At 44.1% G+C, this 10,454-nt stretch overlaps 1 pseudogene; it reads left to right on the top strand.

Moving 5' to 3' along the window:
• The first annotated feature begins 9,269 nt into the window (after positions 1–9,269).
• LOC122437948 lies at positions 9,270–10,142 on the top strand (annotated as a pseudogene).
• Positions 10,143–10,454: the final 312 nt, after the last annotated feature.

The following is a 10,454-nucleotide window of genomic DNA, read 5'->3' as shown; positions in this document are numbered from 1 at the left end:
AGAGTCAAGGGCGCAAACAGGCAAACAGAGAATGGAGGAGAAGAGGGATCCACAGGTTGTGCAGAGCAGGTAGGGGTTGAAAAGGTGACAAAGGTGGCTTGGGGGCAGCCTCTCAGAGAAATACACGTAGGTTGAGGATCCCCTGGGGAGTCAAGGTTAAGGTCATTGTAAGCAAAGGGAACAACCTAAGAGGAAATACCAGGACCAAATCTTTCTATACCCTTGAGGAGGGAGCTCTTCCTACCAGCAGAAATAACTGGACCGGGTGGATACCAGTCTAGGCAGTACAGGGAGCCCATGGGTTTCCTCGTCTAAGATAGGCAGACTAAAGGAACTGTGTGCCCTGAACCTGGTAACTCAGCTGTCAAGGTTGCCATCTGGGGGCACGGATCCAGAGACGCAAGCAGAGAAGGGGTCCCTAAAGAGAAACAAGTGAGAATGAGGCACGGAGGCAGGGAGCCCCAGGGTACTGTGTGATCCCAAAGAAAGAGAGACACGATGCTGTCTTTCTAGGACCCAGTTCTAGAACTTTGTGAAATTCAGCCATTCTCATGGGTCTTGAATTCTGTGAAATATTCTCAATTCCTTTGAATAAAGTCCCTTTAATTTAAGGCTATGGGAGGGGGACTGTGGACAGGGCACAGATGAACAAGAGGCACTGAACTGTCCTGGGCAGAAGTGGGCTGCCCTGCCCCCTGGTCCACAGTGCCCACGACAGGGGTGATCATAGACGGACTCGTGGCATTCATCAGCACCGGAAGGAAGTCAGAGGACGATGGGCAAAAGGATTGGGCTAGGGACAGAGGGGCTGAGTTCACCAGAAGGTCTTCACACTTCCTCATCAGCTTTTTCCAAAGATAAAAATCTCTGAAGCACTTGCAGTTTCTCTAGAGAAAGACGTGAGATAAATACAAGTTATCGTTCACAAAAGGGTCTTTTTTCTTTATTATAAAGCCATCGGAAAGGAATTGCTTTTCCAGGCCGCAAGGGAGCTGCAGCCGTATCTCTCAACAGGTAACCTTGAAAATCAGACACAATAACTGTCCCTTTGCCGAGTTTTTCTTCCCTGACCCACCATCCCTCCAAAAGCACACTTCTCCATTAATACCTTCCTATAATGACACTGATAACACCTCCTCCTCTGCAGACAAAGCCATGATGGCTGCCAGCAGCAGGGCTGGACCCTGCCCGGCTGTCAGCTCAGCACCCATCACTGCCTGTCCCATGCTGCTGCTGGCTTCTGGGGGAAGCATGCGAGGCACAGAAAGTGAGAGTTCTCATCCATCCTTTCACAAAGACCAGCCTCCTGAGCTAAAGTTTACCTATAGCAGCTTAAGAAATTCTGCTTTTAAAGGCAGAAAGGAAAGTCCCCTTCTGTGTTTTATCATTTCTTCGCAATTATTTCTATGGGGACAGGATGTTGGTGTCAATAAAACTGTACTTAAATATTTCAAATCTACATTGTCAACCTGCAGACCTAGAGATGGACACAGGTGGAGAAGAAGGAAACATCTGGTATGAGGCAGAAGAGGGTGTCTAAGAGGAAGGCACTGGATATGTGGGCTTCATAGATGCTGAGGCCAAAGTCTGAGGAAGGGAAGGATGGAGACCTGAAGAGCCCAGCAAGCATGTTCTTGGAACTCAAGGATGCTGAGGGAAAATTCCACCCTGGGGGCTGCAACAGCAAGAAGCTATCCCCTCAGGACATGTTCTCTGGCTGTGGACCTCCTCTCCAGTTGAACTTCTAAATAATTCTCTGGCATCTGTTGGGCAGCCATGAAATTAAAAGACACTTGCTCCTTGGAAGAAAAGGTATGACAAACCTAGACAGCATATTAAAAAGCAGAGATATCACTTTGCTGACAAAGGTCTGTCGAGTCAAAGCTATTATTTTTCCAGTCGTCACATACAGATGTTAGAGTAGTACCATAAAGAAGGCCAAGTGCCCAAGAATTGATGCTTTTGAACTGTGGTGCTGGAAATGACTCTTGAAAGTCCCTTGGACTGCAAAGAGATCCAACCAGTCCATCCTAAAGGAAATCAGTCCTGAATATTCATTGGAAGAACTGATGCTGAAGCTCCAATATTTTGGCCACCTGATGGGAGAAGTTGACTCACTAGAAAAGACACTGATGCTGGGGAAGATTGAAGGCAGGAGGAGTAGGGGACAACAGAGGAAGAGATGGTTGGATGGCATCACCGACTCAATGGACATGAGTTTGAGCAAGCTCTGGGAGATGGTAAAGAACAGGGAAGCCTGGCATGCTGCAGTCCATGGGGTCACAATGAGTCAGACACAACTGAGCGACTAAACAACAGATCTGTTGGGAAATACAGGGTTTTGAGGAATCCTGGTTTGCAGAGACCTGCTGAGAGGCCCTCCCTGTGAAACAGCTTCAGGAAGTAGCTGGACCACCTGAATGGTCTGCAGACCTCTGAGCTTCATCACGCCTGCAGTGAGACTCTGAGATGTAACAGTCTCCCGTGTCTGATCTTTCATCCCAGGGACATTCCAGAAGACTGAGATAATCCTGAGGATATTTCTCCGGTCCACACCAGTCACATGGGGCACCAACCATACGGGCTTGGTGTCCACGGGCACATACTCAGACTTATTGCCATTTGGAGTTGAAAAGGCCACCAGGTTCACCAAACGCAACCCTCTACATATCCTATATATAACAGCGTAGGTTGAAAGGTTTGCTGTCACCTATTGTTCTCCACAATGTTTGCATTTTATACAGTTAAGCTGTCACTGTGAGAACCTAACTTCTGTCTAGCTGGCCCCATGGGAGACATGAACTTGAACTTTCCCACCACACTGGAGGAAGTTTGGCCTAAACAAGTTCTCCTTGGGTCACATCACCTCTTACAATTTGTTTTGAGGTGAGTCTGGGTTCTGTGCTTCAAAAACAGCATTATTTAGGAGACCATCTACATGTCTGTTACCTATTGTTGCCAAATTACCCCCCAACTTAGCGGCTTAAAACAGTATCTCACAGTTTGTGTGGGTCAAGGAGCCAGGCACGGCTTCGCTGGGTGTTTCTGCCTCAAGGTGTCCACAGGCTACAGTCAGGGTATCACCAGGGCTGCAGCATCTCAGGGCTCAGCCAGGGAGTATGCCCTGCTTCCCAAGTTGACTCATGTGCTTGTTGGCTAGACTCTTTGCGTGAGACTGTTGGACCGAGTTCCTGGTTGGCTCTTGGCCAGAAGCCTCCCGTAGTTTCTTGCCCCAGGGGCCCCACCAGACAGCTGCTCACAATAGGGCATTGTTTCCATCACAGTGAGCAAATGACAGCCTCAAAGAGAATCCAGGAGATGGAAACCACAGCCTTTGGTGATTTAACTCAGAAGTGACATCCCATTAGCTGTGTTGCAATCTGTTCACTAGAAGCAAATTGGTGGTCCAGTGGCTAAGACTCCACACTCCCAATGCAGGAGCCCGGGTTCAATCCCTGGTCAAGAAACTAGATCCCACACGCCGCAACTAAGAGTTCATATGCCACAACTTAAGAGACACAGAAATACAGAACAGACTTTTGAACTCTGTGGGAGAAGGTGAGGGTGGGATATTTCAAAAGAACAGCATGTATACTATTTATGGTGAAACAGATCACCAGCCCAGGTGGGATGCATGAGACAAGTGCTCGGGCCTGGTGCACTGGGAAGACCCAGAGGAATCGGGTGGAGAGGGAGGTGGGAGGGGGGATCGGGATGGGGAATACGTGTAAATCTATGGCTGATTCATATCAATGTATGACCAAAAAAATAAATAAATAAATAAAAATTTTTTTAAAAAAGAAAGAAAAAATAAATAAATAAATAAAAATTTAAAAAAAAAGATTTCGCATGCCGCAACTAAAACTTAATGTGGCCAAATAAATAAGTAAAACTTTTTTTAAAGTGAATAGAAGAAGTAAGCTGCTAAGTGCTCCCATGCTCAAGGGGAGGGGATTCACAAGGACATGAATCCAGGAGACGGAGGTCATTTGGGGGCCACAATGAAGGGGGCTTACCACAGACCACATTACCTAATACCATCTTTATTTACATGTCTCTGCTATGGGGATTGTCCAGTGAGAAAAAAACAAAAACTCTTTAGTCAGATTTTGTCTATCCTTGCAGTAGTCAACCACCACCACTAAGCTTCTGCTCAAGGGGTAGATAGGCCCTGGCGACCATGTCTGTATATTTGACCTCCCTTCAGACCACATCTGCTGGGAAATCTGACCAAAGCTGGGCCAATCGGATTCCTCTCCAGGGAATGAATCAACTAGGAAAGTGGTCCCCAGCCTTTTTGGCACCAGGAACCTGTTCCATGGGAGAAAAAACTTCCAGCGAAGGGGGATGGTTTCAGGATGATTCAGCTGCATCACATTTATTGTGAACTTTATTTCTAATACTATTACAATAGTTCCACCTCAGAGGTTCCAGGGGCTGGGGACCCCTAATTTAGGATACAAAATGAAGTTAAACTGAATGGTCAAGCAGAAGCAAGGCCAGAGCCAGAGGATGAGCCAAACAAAGCCACCATCAGACTGCAATTACCAGGGGGTGGGGACCAGGCATGAGCAGAAGGAGCCGGCCTGCAGGAGAGAGGCCAGAGATACTTGTGTGCAGATGGGCAAGGACGAGAGGTCATGAGGCCCAAGGCAGAGACAGAAGCAGCGAGCCTGGCCTCCTTTTACCCTTACCTGTTTATTCAATCTCTGCAGGGTGCCCTGCCACCCTCCACTGGGTCAGCCTGAGTAGACTTTGTTTCTGAGCCATCAAAGTCTGCCTCAGCCAAGTCCTTCCCAGTCTGTTGCTTCTTCTGGAAAATGATTAATCTAATCAGTTCAATCTCACCCCAGAAACTGACCTTTGAGATAGGAAACTGTGTGCAGAGCAAAGCACATTTTTGTTTAAAGCACAGGTGCTATTCAATGCATTTCCATAGGCCTGTATTGAGATGGGGTTAGAGCTGGCTTCCCTGGTGGCTCAGACTATAAAAGAATCTGCCTGCAATGCAAGAGACCTGGGTTCAATCGCTGGGTCAGGAAGATCCCCTAGAGAAGGGAATGGCTACCCACTCCAGTAGTCTTGCCTGGAGAATTACATGGACAGAGGAGCCTGGCAGGCTACAGTCCACGGGGTCACAAAGAGTCGGACGTGACTGAGTGACTAACACTTTCACTTTCAGAGTTGTCTAAGTGAACTAAGAGGGAAACGAAATTATGGAAATGGGAATTTGACTTCTCCAGCAAACTGCACAGAGGCTGCTAAACTAGAACAATAGGGACTTCCCTGGTGGTCCAGTGGCTAAGACTCTGAGCTCCCAATGCAGGGGTCCAGGTTCAATTTCTGGTCGGGGAACTAGATCCCACATGCTATAACAAAAACTACCACATGCTGACAAGTAAGGATCTCACATGCAAAATAGCTAAAATTTTATATATTTCCTTCTAGTCTTTTTCATACATATATGAAGTTATATATATACATATATATATATACACACACACACACATACATACACTGGCACAGCTTAATTTAATTAATTAAATTTTAAAAACCAGAACTAGAGAGCTGATGCCCTTAGCCCTCCACACCCAGAGTACCATGCCGTGTAAAAATGTGCCACACATTCACACAAATATGCATTCGTGAACTCTCATACATAAGTGGCCACACCACACTTTACAAACTAGGAAACGATTCCCAAGTATATAGCAACGTCTCTTCACTTCTTGCAATGTATCACAAGACATGTGTACCCCTTGAGTCAGCTCCCATATGGATTCACTTTCCAGAGCACATTTTCGAAGCATTCAACAGTCTGTCAATAAAGAAACCGACTCATAGAATAGTTTACAGGACTCCCCCAGGCAATGCACGTAAATATTGCAAACAGCAAGTTTATACTGCCAACTCACTGCAGAAACCCAGAAGAATAAGATTTTACACATTCTCTTCCCAAAGGAAATCAGACTGAAAACACAGAGAGTTAGAAGCTGGTATAGTACTGCACCCCCTCCATTGATGTAGCCTGAAAAAGTTTCTTTTATATTTTTCATACACATCATGATTTTTTTTTAATTACAAAACTAATATGTGCTCACCATGAGGAATTTCGAAATTCTAAAAACTACAGAAGAGAAAATAAGGGTGCTTATAAATGCAACCACCAAGAGACAACTAAGGCTTGTTTTTTATGTATTTCCTTCTAGTCTTTTTTCATACATATACGGAAGTACACACACACACACACACACACACACACATATATATATATACACACACACACATATATACACATTTGAATAATGTTTTTTCCACCTAGTATTATATAACATGAGAGGTATGAGGAGAAACGTTAGCTTTCCAGGTGGCGCTAGTTGTAAAGAACATGCCTGCCAATGCAAGAGGTGTAAGAGATGCCAGTTCCATCCCTAGGTCGAGATCAGCTGGAAAAATAAATGTCAATCCACTCCAGTATTCTTGCCTGGAGAATCCCATGGACAAAGGAGGCTGGCAGGCTACAGTTCATAGGGTCGCAAAGAGTGGAACACGGCTGAAGTGACTTGGAATGCATGCATGCATGCATATGTTCTAAACAGGTGAACTTCATGGTATGTAAACTACAGGTCAATAAAGCTGCTTTTTAAAAAATCATAATGAGTTACCACTATACACATTTTAGAATGGCTAGTATTAAAAACAAAAAAAATAAATGGTTTTTTTAAACCCTGAAAATTCCAAATACTAGTAAGGGTGTGGAACAACAAGAATCTTGGTGGAAATACAAAATGGTGCAGCCACTTTGGAAAAGGGTTTCACTGTTTCTTACAGTTAAATGTGTACTTCCTGTAGTCCCTGACAACCCTACTCCTAGGTATTTACCCAGAAGAAATAACAGCATACGGCCACACAAAAACCTGCACACAAATGTTCATAACAGCTTCATTCATATTAACCCCAAACTGGCAAGAACAGGAAAGTTCATCAACAGGACAACAGATAAACAAATTGGAATGCTTATTCCGTAGAATACTTTGTAGCAACGTAAAAGAATTACCAATAGCAGCAACAGCAGACTTGAATCTCAAAACCATTACGCTGCCTGAAAGCAGCTCTACAGATAAGACTGTATTGTTCCGTTTATATGAAATCCTAGAAAAAGGAAATCGAATCTATCACAACAGAAAAAAGATCAATGCTCACCTGGACCTGAGAGTCGGGGGAAAGCAATGGAAGGAGAAGAAGCATGTGGACACTGGGGGAGTCGTGGAAATATTCCACATCATGATTGTGGTTGTGGTTACACAATGGTACACACTTTTCTAAACTCATCATATTGTATACTTAAAACTGCTAAATTTTACCGTTCCAATGAGCTTTATTTTTTTGCAAAAAGAGAAAACTCATCAAACCATACACTTAAAGTAGGTGCACTTTTTTCTATGTAAATTGTGACTCAATTAAGTTGAGCTTTTAAAATGGAAAAATGTATATATTGTACTGTGCTCATTTTTGTGGGCCATTAAATACTTTTCAAAAGTACCTTAGTTTGAGTATTATGTAGCTGGACTATTCAGGGTTATAGATGTGCCACAACTCAATTAGCCAGTCCATGGTAGCTGGATATTTAAGTTTTGTTTTGTTTTGCTTTTTGCTACTGAAAACAACATGCAACAAACATCTGTGTGCATGAAACTCTGTGTTTTAGATCCCTAGAGAAGCCACTGTTGGGTCAAAGAGCAGGGGTGTTTTCAATACATTTGCAAGAATGTCTTCTTAAATCTGACTCCCTTAACTGTGGGGGCAGGAAGTCACAGTGATTGAAGGAGGGTGGTCACTTTTTCCACAGCTCCTCTGTTAGTGCAGAGACATTTCAGTGGATTCCCACTGAAAGGAGCAGAGGACTAAAGAAGTCTTGGGTCCTTGTCCTGGTCCAGTCACCCGATGTGTAACCTTGAGTCATTTTCCCTCTTTAGATACTGTTTAATCTCCAAAATGAGAGTAGTGACTTATGGTAGGTAAATATTTTCTGCACAGAGCAAAATAGGCACTAACCATAAAATAAGCAATAGATAATTGAAAATAAAAACCTGTGTTCATTAAAAGACATTATTAAGAGAGAAGACAAACCACAGACTGAAGAAGGTAATCACAAAACATGTTTTCAACTAAGGACTTGTATCCAGAATTCCTAAAAACAAGAAGAAAACAAACAATAAAGTAGACAAAAGATATGAACATTCACTTCATACACATACACACACACACACACAGATAAATATTCAAATCGCCATCATGCAGACAAAAATGTGCTCAATACTGTTAGCTATATAGGAAAGCAAACTAACACTACACAAGATACTACTATATATCCAACAAAATGGATAAAATAAATAAGACTGACAATGTTTGTGAGAAGGTGGATCAACAAGCACTCTTCCCCATTGCTAGAGGGAGTGTAAAATGGAACAGTCACTTTGGGAAATCAGAAGTACCTGTTAAAATGCAACATGTATACCCCTGGACTCAGCAATCCTACTCCTAAGGGCACATATACTCTAAAAAAAAAAAATCAGTAAATATATCATTAAAAAGCATGTATAGGAAACTTTATAGCAGCCTTTTTCCTAATAGCCAAAAACTTAGAAACTCATATGTCCACCAACAGGATAACCAAGCAATTGTGGAATATCTATATAGTAGACTACCACAAAGCAAGAAAAAAACAAACTTGTGCTTAATGCACGGGTAAAGCTCTCAGACACAAAGTCAATGAAAAAAAGTGAGACTCCAAGGGACACATACTGATAGAAAAGATTTGTATAAAGTTCAACAGGCAAAACTAATCTCTGGTGGTAAAGTCAGAATAGTGGTTACTTCTGATATGGATGGTGATGGTATGGACTAAGCAGGGGCATGGTGGAAGAAGCTTCTGAGGTCAGGTCATGCTCTGCATCCTGCTCCTGGTGGTTGTTACAAAGGTGGAAACACGAAAAACTTCACTGAGCTGTCTACCGAAGGTATGTGCACTTCCCTATAAATATCTTATAAGCTCCATGTGCTTCCCAGGTGCTTCAGCAGTAAAGAATTCACCTGCCAATGCAGGATATGCAAGAAATGTGGGTTCAGCCTCTTTTTCAGCTCCCTCAAAGCTGCTGGTTCCGTCTGCTGCTGACCCAGAGCTAGAGAAGACACAGGGCCGCCACCACCCCAGAAAACCCTGTTGAAGGCTATGCTTCTGTGAACCAAAAGAAGGGACAGCGGTGAGCATGTCGGCCCTGAACTGGAAGCCCTTCATGAATGGAAGTCTGGCCTCCAACACGGCGGAGTGCAGTACCTTTCCAATTGATTTAACCAAGACACAGCTCCAGATTCAAGGCCAGAAGAATGATGCAGACTTTAAAGAAATCAGGTGTGGAGGAATGTTGCATGCATTAGTGAGGACAGGCAGAGAGGAAAGCCTGAAAGCGCTGTATTCAGGGATTGCCCCGGCAATGGTATGCCAGGCTTCCTATGGCACCATCAAAATAGGCACCTACCAGAGCTTGAAGCAGTTATTTGTCGAGCGTCCAAAAGATGAAACCCTTCTGATAAATGTGGTCTGTGGGATTCTCTGGAGTCATATCCTCAAGCATTGCCAATCCAATGGATGTTTTGAAGATGTGGATGCAAGCCTGAAGCAGCACCCTGCAAGGAGGAATGATAGGCAACTTCATTAACATTTAGCAGCGAGAGGGAACGAGAGGACCGTGGAAGGGCATGTCCCTTACCACTCAGAGGGCTGCTGTTGTGGGCGTCGTGGAGCTGCCGGTCTACGACCTCACCAGGAAGCATCTGATTCTCTCAGGCCTGATGGGAGACACCATGTGTACCCATTTCCTCTCACGCTTCACCTGTGGGCTGGCGGGAGCCCTGGCCTCAAACCCTGTCAATGTGGTGAGAACGTGTATGATGAATCAGAGAGTCCTCCGAGATGACAAATGCCCTGGCTATAAAGGTTCCCTGGATTGCTTGTTACAGACATGGAAGAATGAAGGGTTTTTGCTCTATATAAAGGGTTTTGGCCAAACTGGTTGGGAGTTGGTCCTTGGAATATTATTTTCTTTGTGACATATGAGCAGCTGAAGAAACTGGGTTTGTGACAAGTCAAGACTGCATGAGACATCCACTGAAAATGCTCACTTCTGAAATAGTGAAGCTTCCTGTCTTTCCCACTGCTTCTTACTGCTTGGCCCACCACAGATTGAGGTGTGAGCAACTGATGAGGACAGGGTTAGCTCAGATCACTCTGTCCTGGCATCGGACACTCTGCACCAAACATTTAACTGTAACATCCAGACACTAGTCCTTACCATTCGAGTGCCCTTCAACATCAAAGAAAACAGGAAATGCATGTTTCTTGCTAAAGAAAAATTGCATGAAGATCAGGAACTGTGGACCACTTCCTTCAGGAG

The sequence above is a fragment of the Cervus canadensis genome, chromosome 3 (genome assembly GCF_019320065.1).
Source record: "Cervus canadensis isolate Bull #8, Minnesota chromosome 3, ASM1932006v1, whole genome shotgun sequence".
Lineage (NCBI taxonomy): Eukaryota > Metazoa > Chordata > Mammalia > Artiodactyla > Cervidae > Cervus > Cervus canadensis.
Note: the sequence above shows the minus strand (reverse complement) of the source record. Positions and strands in the feature narration are given on the sequence as shown.